This window comes from Homalodisca vitripennis, chromosome 7, assembly GCF_021130785.1.
Source record: "Homalodisca vitripennis isolate AUS2020 chromosome 7, UT_GWSS_2.1, whole genome shotgun sequence".
Classification (NCBI taxonomy): Eukaryota; Metazoa; Arthropoda; class Insecta; order Hemiptera; family Cicadellidae; genus Homalodisca; species Homalodisca vitripennis.
The window spans coordinates 129974831-129995337 of record NC_060213.1 but is presented as its reverse complement, the minus strand read 5'-3'; the positions used below and the strand labels follow the sequence as shown (position 1 = coordinate 129995337).

Sequence of the window (20507 nt, the reverse complement as noted above, 5' to 3'; positions counted from 1 at the left end):
CCAAGGTACTGATCACAATATAATACAAAGCACCTTATAAATCTAGTCTTAATAGAGTATTATTATGTGTTATACTAAATAAAAATCAGCCCTTACATAATTTTTACTATATATGCGAATTCTATACATCCCATAGGTTTCATTCTGTGTGAAACAGTGCTTAATTTAATACAAATAATAACAGTTTTAGGAAAAAAGTAAAATAACAACAAATTAACCCTTTGACGGTCACGGGTTGATATACTGGCTTTGGAATTATATTTCCGAAACGGGCGTAAGTCGAGATCTTGGCACTGCAAAGACATATCAGGACTTTTTATTTGAATGCATTATTCCCTTACTTCTTTATTTTTAGTTTGTAAAATAATATCATATATAGCGTGAATGGATATCCTTTAAGATTATTATAATTATATTAAAGTTTTTTCAGTTCTTTTGGTTTAGTAGAAAGACACAATTCAGAAGGCAGTAAAGTAAAAACCATGTTTTTGTAAAATATTTCCAAAACCTTTATTTCTGAATATAATTTTTCTATAGAAAGAAATCCACACTTATAGTTTGGAATTATAACTTGTAAAAATGTTAATAATTTGAAATATATTGTTCTATTTTAGTTTTTTGTAAATTTAATAAGTGAATTTTGGGTTTATAAATTCTCAAAACTAAAATTATTTTCAAATATCATTTTTTATATTATGGGTGCTCAGTATTTTTGTCTATGAATTATAAGTCTGACTTGTAAAATTGTTATAATTTTAAAATAAACATAATTTTTTAATCTTTAATTTAAGTTTGACAAGTGTATTTTCGGGTAATAAATACTCAGAGCTGAATTAAGTAACTTCATACCTATGTGTGAAGTTTGGTATTTTTAGTTTTACTAGTTCTTACTTACTTACTTACTGCCGTGGCTCTTGGTACCCAAGGTGGTACTTTGCCTCGCCAACACACTGCCTCCAGATCTCTCTGTCCATTGCCTCTTCTTCCCTTCTTCCCAGTTTTCTTATGTCTCTTCTGATCTGGTCTCGCCATCTCAACTTGGGCCTTCCTGGTGGTCTTCTGCCCTCCGGATTGTTTACAAGGACGTTCTTGACTAAGGAGTTGTCCTCCTTCCTTAGTAAATGGCCAGCCCATCTCATTCTCCCACTTCTCACCTCGGCCACTATGTCTGGGTCCATATATAGTTGCCTCAACTCCACATTATGCTTTATCCTCCACTCTCCATCTTCAAGGGTTGGCCCATAGATTTTTCTCAATAATTTGTTCTCAAATACTATCAAACGTTTTTCTGTTTTTTTACTTAACACCCAGTTTTCTGAGCCATATAACAGAACTGGTCTTATAATGGTTTTATATATACGGAGTTTGGTCTTGTGTGATAGTAGTCGAGAGCTTAATAGCTTGTGGCATGCTGATAAACTTCTGTGTTACTAGTTCTACAGATATTAATTATTTTCTAAATAATACAAAATGGCAGCAAAAAGCTAAGAAACACATTTTTCGACCTATGTTTATAGGACACTTTTGGTTTGAAATAATGTGAGTACTATCAGTCATAAAAGTTTGTGACACTTTTTGTGAACACTCTGTTACATTAAATCTGCTATTAATAACATTTCACACAGAACAACATGAACCGGATCAAATTACTAATGAATCTCAACACTCAATTTCATTTTGATCTGCACATGAAAGACATCAAGTCAGGATGGCTGTGTAGTCTAAGGCACTACTCTTAGACACAAGAGTCAGCGTTGGAGTCACAAGTTCAATTCCCACGCCTGACATTAGGGATTTTTGCGGTCTGGTGTACACTTATGAGGGTTACTGGTCTGTGGTAAAGCCGGTGGGAAGGTTCACCTTAAATTAATGGTGGTGTTGGCTTGGGTGGAAACTGACGGGATTAGTGATTTTCTTATATACTAGACACAAAATACCCATTTTGCATTTTTTGTTTTCATTATTTAAAAAAAACCACATGATTTATTTTTTTTATGCTCTACAGGGCATTTATTATTCAATCATGACCATACTAATAATAGCTTTTAAGAGTTCAAAAAAACCACTTTTACTACTTATGCACTGTAAGTACCGTGTCAAAGGGTTAACCATATAAGCAAACACTGCCTTGCCCTGGTGGCAATGAAAGAAAAACATCCCTCAAGATAATACAGATCAGTAAAATATTAAAACTTTAGGGGTCTAATCATGAATACTTGAGAGAAGTAAAATATTACAAGATATTCTTATGAATAAGATAAGAACGAATATTGAGTCACGCCAGATACCACTGAACGTGCCAATCAATGTCATTGACCCGCTTGATGAGTTTCTCTGGTATTGATAACTATCTTGTAGAAAGTGAAGAATAAACACATTCTACAATATTTTGAGTAAATTAGTCTAACCATAACAGCCGCAGCGTGCTCTGAGTGGTTGGTCTCCTTTCAATCAGAATGTACCGAATTTTAACACCAACTTTGTTGTTGTGTAGGAGCCAGCAAACAGAGCAAACGCTTTAAATGCTGTTAGTATAAGCTCAATGTGTTAACAATTGTCAAGAGAAGAAATTATTTAATGCATTTCTAGTTTTAAATCTAAAATAAAACTCACAGAGTAATGACTGATGATGAGGCCCTTTGATGTAAATAAATGCATTTCTTTTTCCAGGAAATTTGGCTTGTAACTCTGGATTGCAAGATAAACATGCAAAGGCATCTGTAATAATAAACACGCTTTATAAACACAACAAGTGTTGAGCAGTAGTATTTCTATACTAACCAAAAATACTCACACTAATTATAAAGCATGAGAACTTGCATATACAAGTTAGTTCCAATATAAAAAATTATAAAAAAATACTCTAAAAATATTTTATTGCCTACAAACAAATTAACAAACATTACTTTTGTATAGTAAAACATGAAACAGTTTAATTTTAAAATAATTTATATATTTTATTTGTTACAATTAATGATTATAGTAAAACAAAACAAAATTTCTTGAATTAAAAATGTTTATTTAGAGTATACATGTATATACATGTTATTAGTGTTTTCTGTGAAATACCAAGTAATAAATTATTTTAGTTCTTATTTTCATTTTCACCTGTTAAAACTATAGTTAAATTAAATTTACAAACGGATCTAAAGCTATCATGTACGAGGTGTGATCAAAAAGTTCCAGGACTTTTTATATACTATGGGAATGCCTATGTCTCACAGTGATGCGGTTGGCAGCATTGTATTCCCTGACTCAACAGTAACACAGCTGTGTTTGCAGATCAATCATAACATCACTGAAAGTAACATTAGCACAGTTTGTTTGAGATTAGTTTTATAGAGTTTGGCTATTTTTTTGTTTAATGAAAATGAATGTGAAACGTGAGAAGAGCAACGTGTATGTGTGAAGTTTTGTGTGAAACTGAACAAAACGTTTTCTGAAACCTTTTTGATGTTACAAGAGGCTTTTGATGAAGAATGTCTAAGCCGATCATGCTGCCATCAGTGGTTCAAGAGGTTTAAAGATGGCCGAACATCCACAGACGACGATGCTCGTTCCGGACGCCCTTCAACGTCAATCAATGATGACAATGTTGCTAAATTGAACGCTCTCGTACTACTATCAGACCGTCGACTAACAATCCGTGAAATGGCAGAAGAGTGTAACATTTCATTTGGGTCATGTCAGGAAATTTTAACTGAAAAACTTCAAATGCGTCAGCAAAGTTTGTGCCAAAACTGTTGACTGAAGACCAAAAACAACACTGAATTCATGTTTCCGAGGAACTTCTTCAAAAGGCAAATGACGACGAAAGCTTCTTGGATCATGTCATTACTGGAGACGAGACATGGGTTTTTGGTTACGATGTGGAAACAAAAGCCCAATCATCACAATGGACATCAAAAGGCTCTCCAAGACCCAAGAAAGCACATCAAGTCAAATCAAATGTGAAGGTCATGCTTACGGTTTTCTTTGACTGTAAAGGTGTCGTCTACTATGAATTCCTTCCACAAGGTCAAACAAAATTAATCGTTTTGTTTATCTTGAAACCCTCAGAAAATTGTGTAATGCTGTGAGAAGAAAAAGACCTGAGCTGTGGCAAAGTGGTGATTGGGTCCTTCACCATGACATTGCTCCTCTCCACTCTGCATTAGTTATCCGTGACTTTTGTGTAAAAAACACAATGACTGTCATTACTCAGCCCCCCTACTCACCTGACCTGGCTCCAGCAGACTTTTTTCTCTTCCCAAAGCTCAAGAGACCCCTGAAAGGAAGAAGATTTCAAACAGTTGACGAAATTAAAGAAAAAACGACGGAGCTGCTAAACACCTTTACAAAAGAAGAGTTTTCTGGGGCCTTTGATCAGTGGAAACACCGGTGGGAAAAGTGTGTAGCTTCCCAAGGGGAGTACTTTGAAGGAGACAAATTCGAATAACCTGTATGTTGTATGAATAAATGTATAAAAATTCAGTCCTGGAACTTTTTGATCACACCTCGTATATCACGATAAAAATATTCTTGACCTTAAAATTGCTGAAAAATAATTATGATAATAATAATAAATATAAAATGAGATTATATAAACATATAGAAGACATTCACATCATGAACACGACCCTTGTCACTGGCAGCATGTATAGAATTAATAGTATTTTAACTACATACATTTGGGGAAAGATATGTGCATCAGCAATTGTGTATTATTCAGTAATATTTGAGGCACAATCCTCTTCCAGCCAATCGCCTAAAATCAACTTGTCACACTAGATGGACAGACAGTCCAATCACTTTCAACCATATCATTCATTATAATATGGCCTCTCAGCCATATCATTCATTATATGGCAGTTTTTTAAACTACACATGATATAATCTATTTAGAGTAGTTCTTCACTGAAGGATTTTCTCTATTGTGATACGATACCTAGGAAAAGAAATATATTTTGTACATCCCTCCACTGCCAGAGTCAAACTACTTCTATAAAACCAACTGTTTTCTAGAATAGCCTAAGGATAGTAGAGATTATAGAGAAAGAGTTATGTAAGTCAAAGTTTTATATAATTCTTCATATCATAAACCTTAGAAGGTTTGCATATAATACCGAATGGTCCAAAATAACCTGACAGTTTTCTAAATGAAAAATTCAGACATTACTGAATTAAAGACATTACTGGTATACCATGGACATTTGTATTGCAGGAATGTCATTACGTATGCAGTTCTTTAAATCGGCAATGGTGTGAGATTCGTTACAAAAACTTTGCTCTTAACGTAGTCCCATAACCAAAAATTGCAAGCAGTGAGATCTGGAGACCGGGCAGGCCATGCAACATCGCCAAACGAGATGTCCCGGAAACAGTCTTCATAAGAGAGACATTGAGACATCTGCTGTGTCCACAGTCGGTTCATCTTGCTGGTAAAATTATGAGTTCATTTCTATTCCCAGCTGTTGCAATTGTGTAACTAAGGAGTTCTAAATCATTTCAATGTATCGTTCTTTATGCACAGTAACTCTTTCACCATTTTAATTTTTTTTACGATACGATCCAATAACACCAAAAAATGCAACACTACACCACACAGTCACTTTCTCAATACACAGAGGTCGTTAATGGATTTTTCTATGATTCTCTCTTGACCAGTAATGACAATTTTGCGTGTTTATATTACCATAAACCTCAAAATGAGCTTCATCAGACATTATTAAATGCTGCAGAATGTTTCCATGAGATGCAATAAATAGTTTTTCACAAAAAATAACACGTAATTCATAATCAGCAGGACTGAGTGTTTGTGTAACTGCTAATTTATAGGGATGAAAATTCAAATCACAATGTAAAATTCGTTATAAACTTGTCTTTGAAACTCCTAATATGGCATATTGCTTCGATCGATTTGGGCTTTGCAGAACAGATACAAGCATATTTTCAACATTGTCTGAAATACATACAGATCTAGGCCTACCGGGTAGTTTTACTTTTAATGCAGAAGAACAATTTCTGAAATTCTTCACCCACCTTTTAATAGTATTCCTAAAAAGAATAGCTCCGTGACGAAGAACATGGAATTTGTTATGAAATAACCGTTGTGTAAGCAGTCAGACACTCATTATTTTTTAAAGAAAGTTTCCATAACAAAAGCACGATGTTGAACTGTCCACTGCTCCATGATTACTAACATTACTAATTTTCATACCAGTTTGTTTTAGTGTAAAGAAATGTTTGCTTGTGACAGAGCAGAACTTATTTCAGCAACACTAGAGGTGCATCTTGATAATTTAACCACGAGAGGATCAAGTTGTATTATTTAGAAAGTTGATTATTTTCAGACACAGTGATCAGCGTTACCATGTAAGAAGAGATTGTGAAGGCAACAAGATTTTTTTGGACATTTCCATTATTCAGTGACACAAAATATCAGTAACTGGTGTCCAAAAAATCTCCTTGCAAACCTCTCATCATAAAAAAACAACCTTTACGCAAAGAAAAAGTGGCTGGCTGCAAAGAAAAAGTACTATGATTTCTAAGTAGTTAATAAATATTTTGCGCAATGTAACTAGAAGTAAAAGCACAAATCAACTCCGGGTCAGATAGAACCCACAAATAGATGACCTACTTAGTTGCCCATAATATCCATAATTTTTGACTAAATAATGGAAATGGTCACATCCATGCTTTAGCACTTAAGAGGGTTCAAAGGATTTAGCAGTTGAGTTTTAGTTGGTTTTGTTACCTGACAACTCGAATATTTTCCCTCGAACGATGCCGGATGTGATTAAATGTTTTAAAAACTCGGGTTGGTAGATCGGTTACATCGAGTTTGGCGTCCTTCACTGGAGGTTCTGTAGCCATCTGAAACTGAAACAACAGAACCAATGAATTCAGCATCTTACACTACCCTTCATTGGTGATAAGATGCTAATTATAATTATAAATGGTGATTAGAGAAACTGATGATGTGTGCTGACGTAATGATGTTCCGACACCTACAGCTGCTAATTCATTTTGTATTGATCATTCTAGGAACTTTTCCATTTAGTTCTTTAACCCTTTGGCCTTGGCAGGCCACTTGGTGTTGCCTTTACTGTTGTCCTCTGTTTTTTTTTTTTTTTTTTTAAAGGAGAGGCCGATCCCCTTTTAAGCCTTATTCTGTCCGTCCTCATGGGGCCTGTGCGAGGATCTTATCAAACAGAATAAAGAAGAGAGTCGATACAGTACGAGGTTGATTGTACTGATAAAAAGTGTGCAACGGTCACATACAGGATTTGAACCTGCGCTACTCTAACTCAGACCCAAAGTCCAACGACTTAGACCGCTCGGCCATCGGCACTCCCAGCTCAGTGGGCAACGCATAGTGTCTTCGAAGTCTCCACTCAGTAATAACCAACCGATGTATGTCACTCTGAATTTTTACTTAAATAGCAGTATTTGAACTTCAATCCTTTTAATACAACTTATGTATACTCACAATGATTACTAAATTTAACTAAACAAAGTTTATTATTACGTATAGTACGAGATGATCATTGCAAGCCTGGCCGTTTGGCTTTATTATTTACTAATAATGTAGAGATATCAATTAATACAGTTTATACAAGTATTTTTGCAAGTAACTAATTTTCTATATTCATGTGAAGTTTAAACAATATATCTCGGGCCAAAGTGCATTATACAACAGTTAATTTTCCAAAATCCAGGTTTGCAATGATATATCTCATACTGTATAGTCATTTATTTTTTTCTTGTAAAAGTACCAAGTATTATGTCTTTTAGGCTATAGTTTTACCTAATTTAAGTCAAATAAAAATGCACAATAAAAATACAATTAGTCTTAAGTACATGTCTAATTTCAACAGAATATAAACTGATTTCCATATTTTGATGTTTGACTTGTACTAGATTTCAATAAATTGATAGGCTGCACTATAGCAATTACAGTGGTACTGACGCTTGGATAAAAATCTCTCTAAACAATAGTATATGCTATTTGCAGCTATAGTATATAAGCTGCAAATGGTGAAATATTAATTTAGTTCCTTATTTAACCGAGAGATTACAGCACTTATCAGCCACGCCATTCTTTTTTTACTTTCAAAAATAATAATACTGCTGTCTAATAAATCACCCAAATTCTTTAGCTTAACCTATTTTATTTAGTTCATATATTCTATTTAAAAATATATAAATTATTATAATGCTTGTTGAATTTATTTTGTTACTTTACAATATTTAACATGAATATTCCATGTTAATATGCTTTAGGTAGGAATCATATTTAGAACTCTTCCTCTATACACAGATGTATAACTCAGTTTAACACTGTTGCTTCAAGTGAGGCCGAAATACGAGTACCTTAAGAAGTTCATTGTGTAAGTAGTGTTTTGACCCAGTGTGAACCAGAATACTTTGTTTTCGTGGGGGGAATTTAATTCTTCGATGTACAAGGTTACGTTGTAGAACTGTGGCAAGAACTGATCATCACTGGTAGCGGTTACAGTCTGTTCATGTAGAATCTTTACTTATAAATTAAAATACTACATCATCTATATTAAGAGACTATCACCAATTTTATGACAGTTAAAGGCATGACATCATCTGTAACACGGTAAGTTATAAAACTATAGTGGCCTACATTAACCTCAAACTTTTTTCTCATTAAAAACTATATAATAGTTTATGCAATAAACTAATTTAACCCTTCCCACGCCAAAGACGGATATAATCGAATGGTGGATTTTGATATAAACCCCTTAAAAACGATTATATGTGATATTATAGATTGTGTCCCTTGGGAGAGTTTACGTTCACAAAAAGTGGCTAAAAAGTATTTTTTTTATGACCTACACTCTGCAGTAGGGGGAGTTGGTCACCCTTAGTCTAGCTCCGCCCACCAGTTCGTCTGGCCTCTGCATCCTAAAGAGCCATAACCAAACATATCCACTATCTGCTAACAGCATGTATTACTCCTTTGTTGGTTGTTACAATTGCGTTTACTACGTACCTTGCTATTTTCCTTCATCGTGTGATAGTGTTGTGTTTACGTTAAATCTTGGGAGTGCCATTAAAAGGGATTGAAAGAAACTATATATTTCTACAAAACATGCATTGCGAGGCCTGCGCTACACCATGACTCACGCTTTGAAGTGAAAAACACATCTCACAAATACTTGTAGAGTTAGAATTACACGATAATATGATAGACAAGATAATCAACTATACTAATAATTAGTAAATTATATATAATTTTCTATTTCGGTACTTTGGGATTATACAGACCACACCAGTATGAGGAAAACAAAAATATAAATTTATAGAAACAAACATTATAGAACGAAAAAACAACTCTTTAATTACAAAATTACAATGATTATCAATTGTTAATGGGTTTCCTGTGACGCCCGGAATGCAGCAATATCAAGGATGAGTGAGTGTAGTGGATTTCCCCATTCAGCCGCAACTGCCAACCGCCACATGTATTCAGCTAGGTATAAGTCAAGATGGTGTTGTGCTGTTCCTTTTTGTTTTTTATTACGCCATTTAGCTGAACCCCACATTCACTCAACCTGTTGAGTATTAGCACCGGTTTCCGGGTCGCGGCATACCAGCTGAACGAGCGTCGAGACTCTGCAGTCACGTTATCTACTAGACCGCTCGACTTTGACCTCTGTCTGAGGATGGGGAGGGGTTTGCGATAAGACAATTCCTGTTTTATATTGACGAAATATTGTTCTACGCTAATCTAGTAATTAGTAGAAGCAAAATGTCAAATAACGATTCATGTCTGGGTGTGGTCGGTATAATCCCAAAGTACCTCTATTTCATTACATTGTACCATGGGTTTGAATTTAGGCTTAGTTATAATAAAACTTAGCTTCGAACTTAAAGAAAAACATATTATTTACTTGTCTTGGCGTTAAAGTAAAATTATTAAATTCATTAGCCGCATGCAAAGAGTTAATTCATATTAACATTTCCTTAATTTAAACAACAGGTAAGAGCCTTCAAAGGATAAAAATTTCAAATATTACGCATGATTTTATTATATTTCAGCTATAAAAATTGTAAATAGCTACATGAATTTTATACTATGTTAAATGCAATCAATAAAACACAGTGGAAGCTTAAACTTTTTATCAATGTCTTGATTAAAGTACAGTAACATAGTTCCAATGGTAAAACAGGTGAGTCCCTACCTGGGTCCGAGACATAGCCTCATTTAACTCAGTTCTGGCAAGAAAGAGCTTGACTCGGAAAATCATAACATTTGTATCTACTTCTAGGTCTTCCACCATCTGTTCCATTATTCTGAAACACAAATTTACAAAGGTAAATAATACTATTTATTACAATTGTAGCCTCGAAAAGTGTTTATTATAAATAAGAAGAACACCTTTGAACACTTTTGTAGTTTTTTTACTTATATACAATTTCGGATTCGAAGAATCCATCTTCAGGTACTTGTAGGTTGAGGTAAATAAATAATGAAACCAAAGTGACATATGTTTTAACAACCTTGGTGGCTAAATTTTTTTTATTGAATTTTTATAGGCGATCAATTTATATAGTTTAAAAGTTTGTCAGATAATAAATTTGTTGTTAAAATATCTTTGTCATTTGATAATATATCAGAATTAATTTGGGTACTTTGGTAAATTTCAAAATGTTTTAAAGTTGACAACAGTTGAATTTTTTGCATTTGTGTAAAATTTCTTGGTAGCCATATTTTGAATTTGATGATGTCGTCAATACTTTTATAAGTTCATTAAATCTCAATTCGAAGGATCATCTGGTTTATTGGCCCAATGTATTGGACAAACCAGCCAATCTAAAGATTTGTGTAACTTTTACCAAACTATGAAAAGATCATCTAGTGCCTTGCCTTAATATTTATAAATAGCCTATATAATAAATACTGAAAAAAGTTGATTTAATATTATGTTGAGTATTATTAAATTTTGTTAAGCTTTTAATTTAAGTCAAATAAAAAACATATTAGAGTGTATTGTATAAATTATATCCAACCTGCTTTAAGCATACCCATAATAAAATAACTCACTTTTTGAGGCTTTATTATCAATATTTCAATGGTAATTCTGAGCAATTACTTGGTCCACCCCAAACTTTTTCATATTTTACTACGGTCATAAGGATGTTCTCAGAAAGCAAGAAATATATAATTCAAGCCCCGCAAGGCCGTCCTACAGGTTGCCGAGCGATAAGAAGGTTCAAAATCCATGCGATAACAGTGGCTTGTGGGAGACGCGCGGAAGGCCAGTTGTGACAGTACCGTTATGGCTAGTGGTTCCACCGATAATCCTTTTTTATGTGACGGATGTGAGAACACGTTACTTAGTTTCACGGTTTCGAGTGAAGATCAAACGGAAACATAACGATTACCAAAAAAGACTACACTATTTGTTTCGGGCTATCGGTGAAGTTTACAACGGGGAACCATGGCAACAGAACACTGATCCAGTTGCCACTGACTCGGATGAGGAAGTTGAACCCGGCGATTACTGAGGTAATTTCTATTTGTATATAGGATATTTTAACTTTCCGGGGCCTAAATTATGTTTTTTTTTTTAAATTTTACATACATATCTAGATTATCGTAGTAAAATATGAAAATGTTTTGGGGTTGACCAAGTAATTGCTCAGAATTACCATTTCAACATTATTAACGTAATCTGCTTGTTCTCCTTAACAATATTATATATGGTTTTAGGATGTTGAAATAACAAATATCTAAGTGTTTTAAATAATTAAAGTGGAGATGAAAATTTGTAGTTATATTTGTGTACTATGCTTGTTGTTTCTATGATTTTCAGCGTTGTCTACTCCCGATAGCTTATCTAAGTGATCTGTGGTCAGAACAGCTTAGTACAGCACCAACAACCATCCCTGTACCCTGCACATTGACCAACACCAAAAAAGCCATTTTATTTTTATACCTATAAAAAGCACATATACTCTTAGGTTTTATATTTTGACACATTGACAAGCTTCCCAGCTATTTGAAGAAAGAAGTTACAAGTGTTTTATAAACCCTTGTTTTAGTATCGGAAATCATAATAATGTCATGCAATATGAGTTTTATACTTTCTTGTAAACTTAGGCAACTTAAATGAATACAATTTTGGGTACTTTGGGATTATACCGACCACACACCAGTATGAAGAACACAAAAATAGAAATTTATAGAAACAAACATGATAGAACGAAAAAACAACTCTTCAATTACAAAATTACAAACTTACAAGCATTTCCAGGTATTGTGATCGGTATTGTTGTCGCTGTTATCTTATCTTTCTCGAGAATCCTGATTACGGCAGGCCGCGCGGCATCACGTGATTTGCACGGTACATAATTGCCTTTCCATTTCAATTCAATTTATATTTCTGATTAGCCCCTCTAGAATTTGATATTTTACTGATAGGTACTATCTCGAGGGATGTTTTTCTTTCGTCGACATCAGCGCGGGGCAGCACCGAAGGTGCTGTCGAAGCCCGCGCTGATGGCCGGAGGCACTCGCATTTTGGGTGGCGGAATGTGATCAAGAATAAAAACAAGTTTTGAGTGTTTTTTTAATAAAGAGTTTAGTTTGGTAAATGTTTGTTTTTGTTAAATTTTTGTGTTTGGAGAAATATAGAGGTAAAACACGAAAGTACAACAAAGCGATGCACCAGCTGAACGGGCGAGGCTCTGCAATCACGTTATCTACTAGACGCTCGACTTTGACCTCTGTCTGAGGATGGGGAGGGGTTTGCGATAAGACAATTCCTGTTTTATACTGACGAAATAGTCTTCTACGCTAATCTAGTAATCAGTAGAAGCAAAATGTTAAATAACGATTCATGTCTGGGTGTGGTCGGTATAATCCCAAAGTACCCAATTTTGTAAACTGCATACTTATATTAAAATAGGGAAAGACTTTCAGATCAAAATCTGTATTAATACTTGATAGCTTTTGTATAAATTACTCACGTTCTGCAAGCGATTCTGTAGAAACAAGTTATTGTAATATTAATATTTTAAAAATTCTATAAAAAAGTATAAATCCTAGAATAATAAAACTTTACAAGTCTTCTTAGGGCATACATATAAACAAATGTGCAAAGTTTCATGCAAATCAAAGATGCATTATAATACTCTTAATTATAATATTATGTGATTTCACGTGGAATGACACAATAGCCTTCACTGCTTGAAGAGGAATGTTTTTTGTTTGTCGCCATCAGCTTGGAGGTAAGACCGACAGTGCTTCCGTAGCCTGTAGCCTGTGCTGATGGCCCGAAGGGACTTGTGTGCACTTGAGGAACTTTTTTCTCAAAAAGTTAACAAGTTCGAATTACCAAAAACGTTTTCGAACAACACTATTGTTACTTTACAAAGTACTAAAAGTATCCAAAGATAGAACAACGGCTGGACAGCAGCAACCAATACGAGGATAACTCACTCATGGCACAAATGTAAAACAAAGACATATTTCTCCATGCTGAAATAGTTACACTTTTAATGTTTAGCAAGTTCGTTACTTTACATTTCCACCCCTTGAAATTATATATTATTTTGTTCAGTTGGACGATAGCAGTAAGCAAATAACTCAACACTCGTCTTTTGTCACTCCAGCCGATAATTTCACATTTACGAACTATTTTAATAAGATCAACCAGTCATCATTAAATAAATGAATCCCTGCAATAATGTTAAAATATAACAGGGTTTGCAAAAAGTTAAATTATTTAACAAAGTAAACAAATAGTTTCAAGAATGTAATAATTTACTATTCATTTAGATACGAAAGTTTTCTTACTTAGTTTTCATTTTTACAATTCTATTCATTGTGTTAGAGCATTTGTAACAACAGTCAATAGTTTTACTTTCCAGCCCTAAAACACTTACCAGATAGTAAATATTCCTTGATAAGCTATCAACTTAGCTGCTATATTATTATTAACACTGTCAAATCACATTCTACTTTCTTTCTACTACATTCGCACAGCTGATTAGGGAGTTTAGTTGTCCGGCACATCGACACTAGCGCTGAAACAGCTGATTGACTTCATTCTTTTATAAGTGCATGGGAAAGAGATAGCGATCTCTGGTTATCACTAATATTCAAGTTAGTTTGTGCTCTTCAGAAGGGGTGATCACCTAAGAGGGGTTTACATAAAATTTGAAGTTTTTGAGTTGCCTCAAAAATCCCGCATTCTTGGGGACACAACAATTTTTTCACAAAAATCAAATGAAACTTCTTTTCGACATTGTAACCCATACCTCCTCCTTATATAAACTTTAGAAAAAAATAAAGGAGAGTCCTAATTTTTTATTCACTTTGTAGAAACATACTCTAGTTAGTAGTAAAGTAATAAGCGTCTCAGCTTATCCCGTATCGAGTACCGACCTCAGTACGGAACTTTTCCTTCGCAAACCAATAATTTTACCTGATCCTAAGCAACGGTGTAGATTCGGGCTGGAGCTTCATATATATCAAAAACAGATAATTGGAATAGAGGAAATGTCAAATATGGAATGAGTTACATGTTCTGATAATATAGTTATTGAGGTGAAAGCAAACAATACAACTATGTATATTCATATTAAAAAATGAACAGCATGGACAATAGTTGCATACCGTACCTATATCCTATTTGAAAGAATAATGCATTTCCACAAAGAGCGTGTGAAGAGGAGCTCATAGAGCAGACAGTCACAATTATATAACTTTTAGGAAGAATTTTTAATTATATATTTTTTGAAGTAAATATTTATTTTGGCGGGGTATAGATGTATGTTTTGCACGAGGGAAAACTTTCATTTCGCGTCACGGCACGTCACACATCACATGTTCGCTGTGTAGCCTCTAGAGCCGGGACTTTGGCGGTCATTTTGAAGCCAGTAGCTATCCAGGCTTGCTAGTGAGAGGTTACTGTCGCTCCTTGTTAAAGTGACCTCTTTTGGTGGGCTATGGATGTATGTTTTGCACGGGGAAAAACTTTCGTATTGCGTCACGGAACGTCACGAATGTTTATGTTTTCCTCATGCTTTCATAGTGAATGACATTTTTAACGAAACACAAACAAACCGTTTTATAAACATCTGGTCTGAACTAACAAAAGTTGACGTTAACATGCAGGGTCATCGAAAATGATGGCCTTAATTTAGATTTTTAATAACTCCGAATGCAATAAAAATAATTTAATTATTTTTGCACCACAAGATAGAAAAATCATACAGTTTTATTTACATATTTAGTAGGCTATGTTTTGATGTAAACTCCGCCTGTGGCACGACACACGTCAAAGCGATAATCAACCTCCGTCCAGGTCTTCTTTATCATGTTAGGAGTCACAGTTGTTATTGTTTCGGTGATTCGGTCCGTTAGATGTAACCCCAAAAGAAAAAGTCTAAAAGAGTTATGTCAGGGCTCCTTGGCGGCCACGCAAGAGGAACACCTCTACCAATCCACTGATTAGGGAATCTTCCGTTGAGAACTTCACGCACAATAAGACTGTAGTGAGGCGGTGCTCCATCTTGTTAGAAAGTAAGTTATTCCTTTTTCCCTTTCAACATCATCAATTTGTGGAAAAACATAGAGTTCTAATATGCCCAAGTAGTTAGCTCCACGGATTGTGTCTTCAACAACACGATCCTGCATGAAACCACACCAAACGTTTACCTTGGGTGAATCACCACTTCATTTGGTTGTTGACAACCCCAGATTCTACCATTATGTCGGTTAACACTGCCATTAATGTGAAGGGTTGCCTTGCCTCATCACTAAAACAAATCCTGTTGAGATAATTTGGATCATCGTCAATGCGATATAGCATCTCAGCAGCAAAGTCGACACGTTTAGGTCGGTCTGCGGACATAATGTGATGCCGCATAATTGAATTTTGTACGCATGTAGTCTCAGATGTTTATGTAGTCTCAAATGTAGAGTCATGGCGAATGTGCAGCAAAAAGCTCAGTGTGTTTTGTGGTTTGCTGATTTGAAGTCATGACTCTTGTGCAACGATGTTTTCGCAAAACTTATGGACAAAATCCACCTACTAATAAACCTATTAGTCGTTGGTATAGGCAGTTCAAAGACACAGGAAGTGTAGACGTAAGGAAATTGCCCGGCCGGCCTAGAACATTTTATTCCAGAATGTTTATGTCATACGTCATAGTTATCGTATAAATCCATAATTTCATTTTTATAACGTAATGACAATGAAAATGAAGTAATTATGTCAGAAATACAAGATTGTAATAACAATTATACTGACCAAATTATAGAACGTAATATAAACGATAATAATGAAAATGTATAAATATTTATTACTTTAATATTTAGAAGTCAGTGATCATTATAATATATGAATAATGTAAAAAATATTAAAAAAATATTTATTAAATTTATAGAAAATATAAAACCTTTTATGTTAAGAATTTGGTGTCTCATATTATTTTTTAATAAAAAAGTAACCATTTAATAATTAAGAAACGTACTGTGTTCAATATATATATATATATATATATATATATATATATATATATATATATATATATATATATATATATATCGGTCGACTGACCGACAGAAGTGACGGTCACTCGACCGCCGCACTGCCTTTAAATTGAAAAATATATTATTATATTGTACCTAATGAGAGAACATTCGTATTAATTGTAGCCTATACATATATATGATATTGTTGTTTTTATTACTAAACAAAAGGAACACATTGAAAATGTTATAATTATTTAACAACGGCTTATTATGAAGTCTTTAAATACAGGTATCTGAACAGGAATATGAATGCACTTTATTTTAATCAAAGGAGTTTAATTTAAGTGCTGCAATCGAGTTTTAATTCGTTTCTCCATGATATTATTCAGGATAACAGAATTTACTAGTAGTTAATTGGTCAAATATATTGGCAAACATACAAAATAGTTTCGATATCAACAATATCGAGATAAAAACAATGATTACACCGGCATCAAATTTGAATAATATTTGGAAAAAAATTAAAATGTGAGCACAGGTTAGAGTGAAAACACTTGTTAAAGACCTTTTATTTTGTAAGGCCTTTCGATACCACCAAATAAAAGTTTATCTTTGTATAATTTTTAATTCTAACAAAAACTAATTGTTATACAGTAAAAATCACGCTTAAATACAATTAATAAAACGTAAATGTTAATATAAGTTTTATACAATATAAAAACAATTCAGAAAATCTGACCAAGGGATGTATAGAGGAGTGGACCGTTAGTTTAAGTTGACCATATAAAAGGTCGTACATCACCTGATTGGTAAGGAACGTTTATGTGGTTATCCTCTTGAGACTTATTTTCTACTTGAGCGCGCCCTTAAATGTTAGAACATAATTGGCTGAGCGTTAGCGAGCTTATCACTCGTCGGGCTGGAAAAAATTTAATTTTTGTCTGTTTGTCTGTTTGCCCACACGAGATCTTGAAATCAAACTGATGATGGTACATGTCATTCCATGGGATTTGAATGAGCGTTAGCAAATATTTCTAAATTCTTTGTACTATGAGTAACCATACTGGCAACGAGAAAATAACAGAATAAAAATACATTTGTGAATAAGCTGAGTTGAATCAAATGATATTTTAACACGTGGAATTATATTAATGTATATAGTTTGCCTCGTATATCAAAAGAAAAGAAAATATAATGGAAGTCAATGATAAACGTCGGTGACAAGAAATGATTATTTAAAAAAATGGTACTTTGGGATTATACCGACCACACCCAGACATGAATCGTTATTTCACATTTCGTTTCTACTGATTACTAGATTAGCGTAGAACAATATTTCGTCAATATAAAACAGGAATTGTCTTATCGCAAACACCTCCCCATCCTCAGACAGAGGTCAAAGTCGAGCGTCTAGTAGATAACGTGATTGCAGTCTCGCCGCCCGTTCAGCTGGTGCATCGCTTTGTTGTACTTCCGTGTTTTACCTCTACATTTCTCCAAACACAAAAATTCAACAAAAACAAACATTTACCAAACTAAACTTTTTATTAAAAAAACACTCAAAACTTCGGTGCTGCCCCGCGCTGATGTCGACGAAAGAAAAACATCCCTCGAGATAGTACCTATCAGTAAAATATCAAATTCTAGAGGGGCTAATCAGAAATATAAATTGAATTGTAATGGAAAGGCAATGATGTACCGTGCAAATCACGTGATGCCGCGCGGCCTGCCGTAATCAGGATTCTCGAGAAAGATAAGATAACAGCGACAACAATACCGATCACAATACCTGGAAATGCTTGTAAGTTTGTAATTTTGTAATTGAAGAGTTGTTTTTTCGTTCTATCATGTTTGTTTCTATAAATTTCTATTTTTGTGTTCTTCATACTGGTGTGGTCGGTATAATCCCAAAGTACCAAAAAAATTAAAGCAAATTATTTACTTCCAGTTTTTATAAGGATAGCAACGAAAAAGGTAGGCTACCTACCGATTTTAGAGCGTTTCAATAAAAATGCATGCAACTTTGAAAATTCATAACTGGGATACTTGTGATCCGATTAAGGCCTAATTTTTACACAAAATAGTCACAGTGTGCTGTTATTGGGCGTGCAATTTTAGAGTTACAAGAAAAAGTTTTTATTAAATATCATATTAACTTTTATTCTTGACGGGTCGGTTCGAAAAATTCGACATTTGTCTCTATATGAAGCTCTTAGACACTACGTTTCGAGATCTGCAATATGATCTCCTCTCCAGATAAATAACTAATCTAAGACATAATTACAAACTAGGTTAAAATAATTATTTCAGTTATGAATTATGTTAATTATATCTTAGGTAATTATGTCTTAGATTAGTTATTTACCTGCTGAAGAGATCAGATTGCAGATCTTGAAACGTAGTGTTACTGATTTTTGTTTCACTGAACAATGGCAAATACTCGTATCCGGATGAATCCTCTTTCCTTCCCAATCTTTCCATCGACAAAAACAAACTTCAAACAAAGGGATCTTAAAGTCATATCTTGGTTGGATAGTTTTGGAAAAAAAATTAAATGTTTAATTTGTAACACAGATTTTACTAAGCAAGTTTTGTGAATTTAGTTTTGTTATGCAAGCGCGGTAAGCTCTTGTTCATTTAACTGATGAGGCAACACTGTCTTGGGCAGTATCGTGGTCCATAGTTACTATATTTCTCTCTAAATAAAAAAATCATCTAATATTTCTAATATTCTGAATTTTAATTTAAAAAGTGGATAAGCACAAAATGTAAGGCTAAGAAGCTGATGCTATGTCTGATAGACCGCTGATGCTGCACAAGACTTTCACACTGAAAGTTACATTTTATCGCTGGACAACAATCTGTTACTCGATAGTAGGCTAACAGTAAATTTAAACTAGTAACTAGCATTCTTGTGCTTACACGAATATTTTAATTATGGTACGGAACATAATACAAGCCTGGTTTGTGGCAAATAAACTTGTTAATGCTCTTGGGACTGATAGATTGCTGTTTAACCTCCGCATGGGCATAGAAGATTAGTTTCTTAAGATAAATTATTAATTGGGATTTATTGATATTATTAATAAATAATAAAGCCGAACGGCCTGGCTTGCAATGACATGTCTCGTATTATGACAAATAAAAAAGAATGGTTTACGATATGCATTTAGTTCGTGATGTAGATTTCAAGAGGAGCTGTCCAAGCAAGTGTGTTAATGCTTTATTAAGGGTGGTTCACGAAGGTATGCAGAAATTGTGAGAACTAATTCTACATTTAAAATAATGAAAAAAGTTTATATAAGCATGGGTCCGGAAATGTTTTGTTAGCGAGTTACGACTAGCGAAAGATTTCGTTCGGATTTCAGCTCACCACGTAAAACGAGGTAAAATCCTGAAATTCTGGTAAGGTAGATTAAGGAGCGAATTCAATCGTTGCTGACATTTTTTGATCTGATAAATTGCATGAAACAGGTCCCAAAACTGTAAGCTAAGTAGTTTTTAAAGAAAACCCGTATCAAATGCAAAGAATGGAGTGAAAAACACATTTTGTCATCTTTGGGCAACAATAATTTTGTTATTTCATCAAGAAAGATCAAAATTTTTAATAAAACCTGCAGAAATTTTTATTTTTACGGTACAAATGAAGGACACAGAAAGCGAATTGGATTTTGATTAAATTAATTTGTATTCATAACAGTACAAAGTTAAATTGCGTAATCTAAATTGATAAATCTACTCCAAATAAAAAAAAAAAAAATCATATTTTAGTTTTGGGGAAGGTGTATATGAAATTAGTGAAAGTTGTACCAGTTTTAAGACACGACAATTCATCCTAAAACGAAGAAGTCGCATAACACCAATTACCAAACTCGGAGTACTCCAGACAATGGGCATTGTCACATGATATTCCATGGTCTATGGAGCAGGCTTTCCACCTACGACACCCTGGCTACCGCAGCTAGTTCATCTCTACCATGCGGGTGTTGTGGTTCCTCGGGTTCTG

General features: G+C 34.0%; 1 protein-coding gene across 1 annotated transcript in view; it reads right to left on the bottom strand.

Moving 5' to 3' along the window:
• LOC124366889 (mucin-2-like) overlaps positions 1-14003 on the bottom strand; it is a 35598-nt gene extending 21595 nt beyond the window's left edge. The window contains exons 1-4 of the mRNA XM_046823487.1: positions 13906-14003; positions 10197-10308; positions 6737-6861; positions 2614-2718 (exon numbers count right to left, since the gene is read on the bottom strand). The gene's annotated coding sequence lies outside the window, so the exon portion shown is untranslated. The remainder of the gene's footprint in view (positions 1-2613; positions 2719-6736; positions 6862-10196; positions 10309-13905) is intronic.
• Between the last annotated feature and the right edge of the window lie 6504 nt (positions 14004-20507).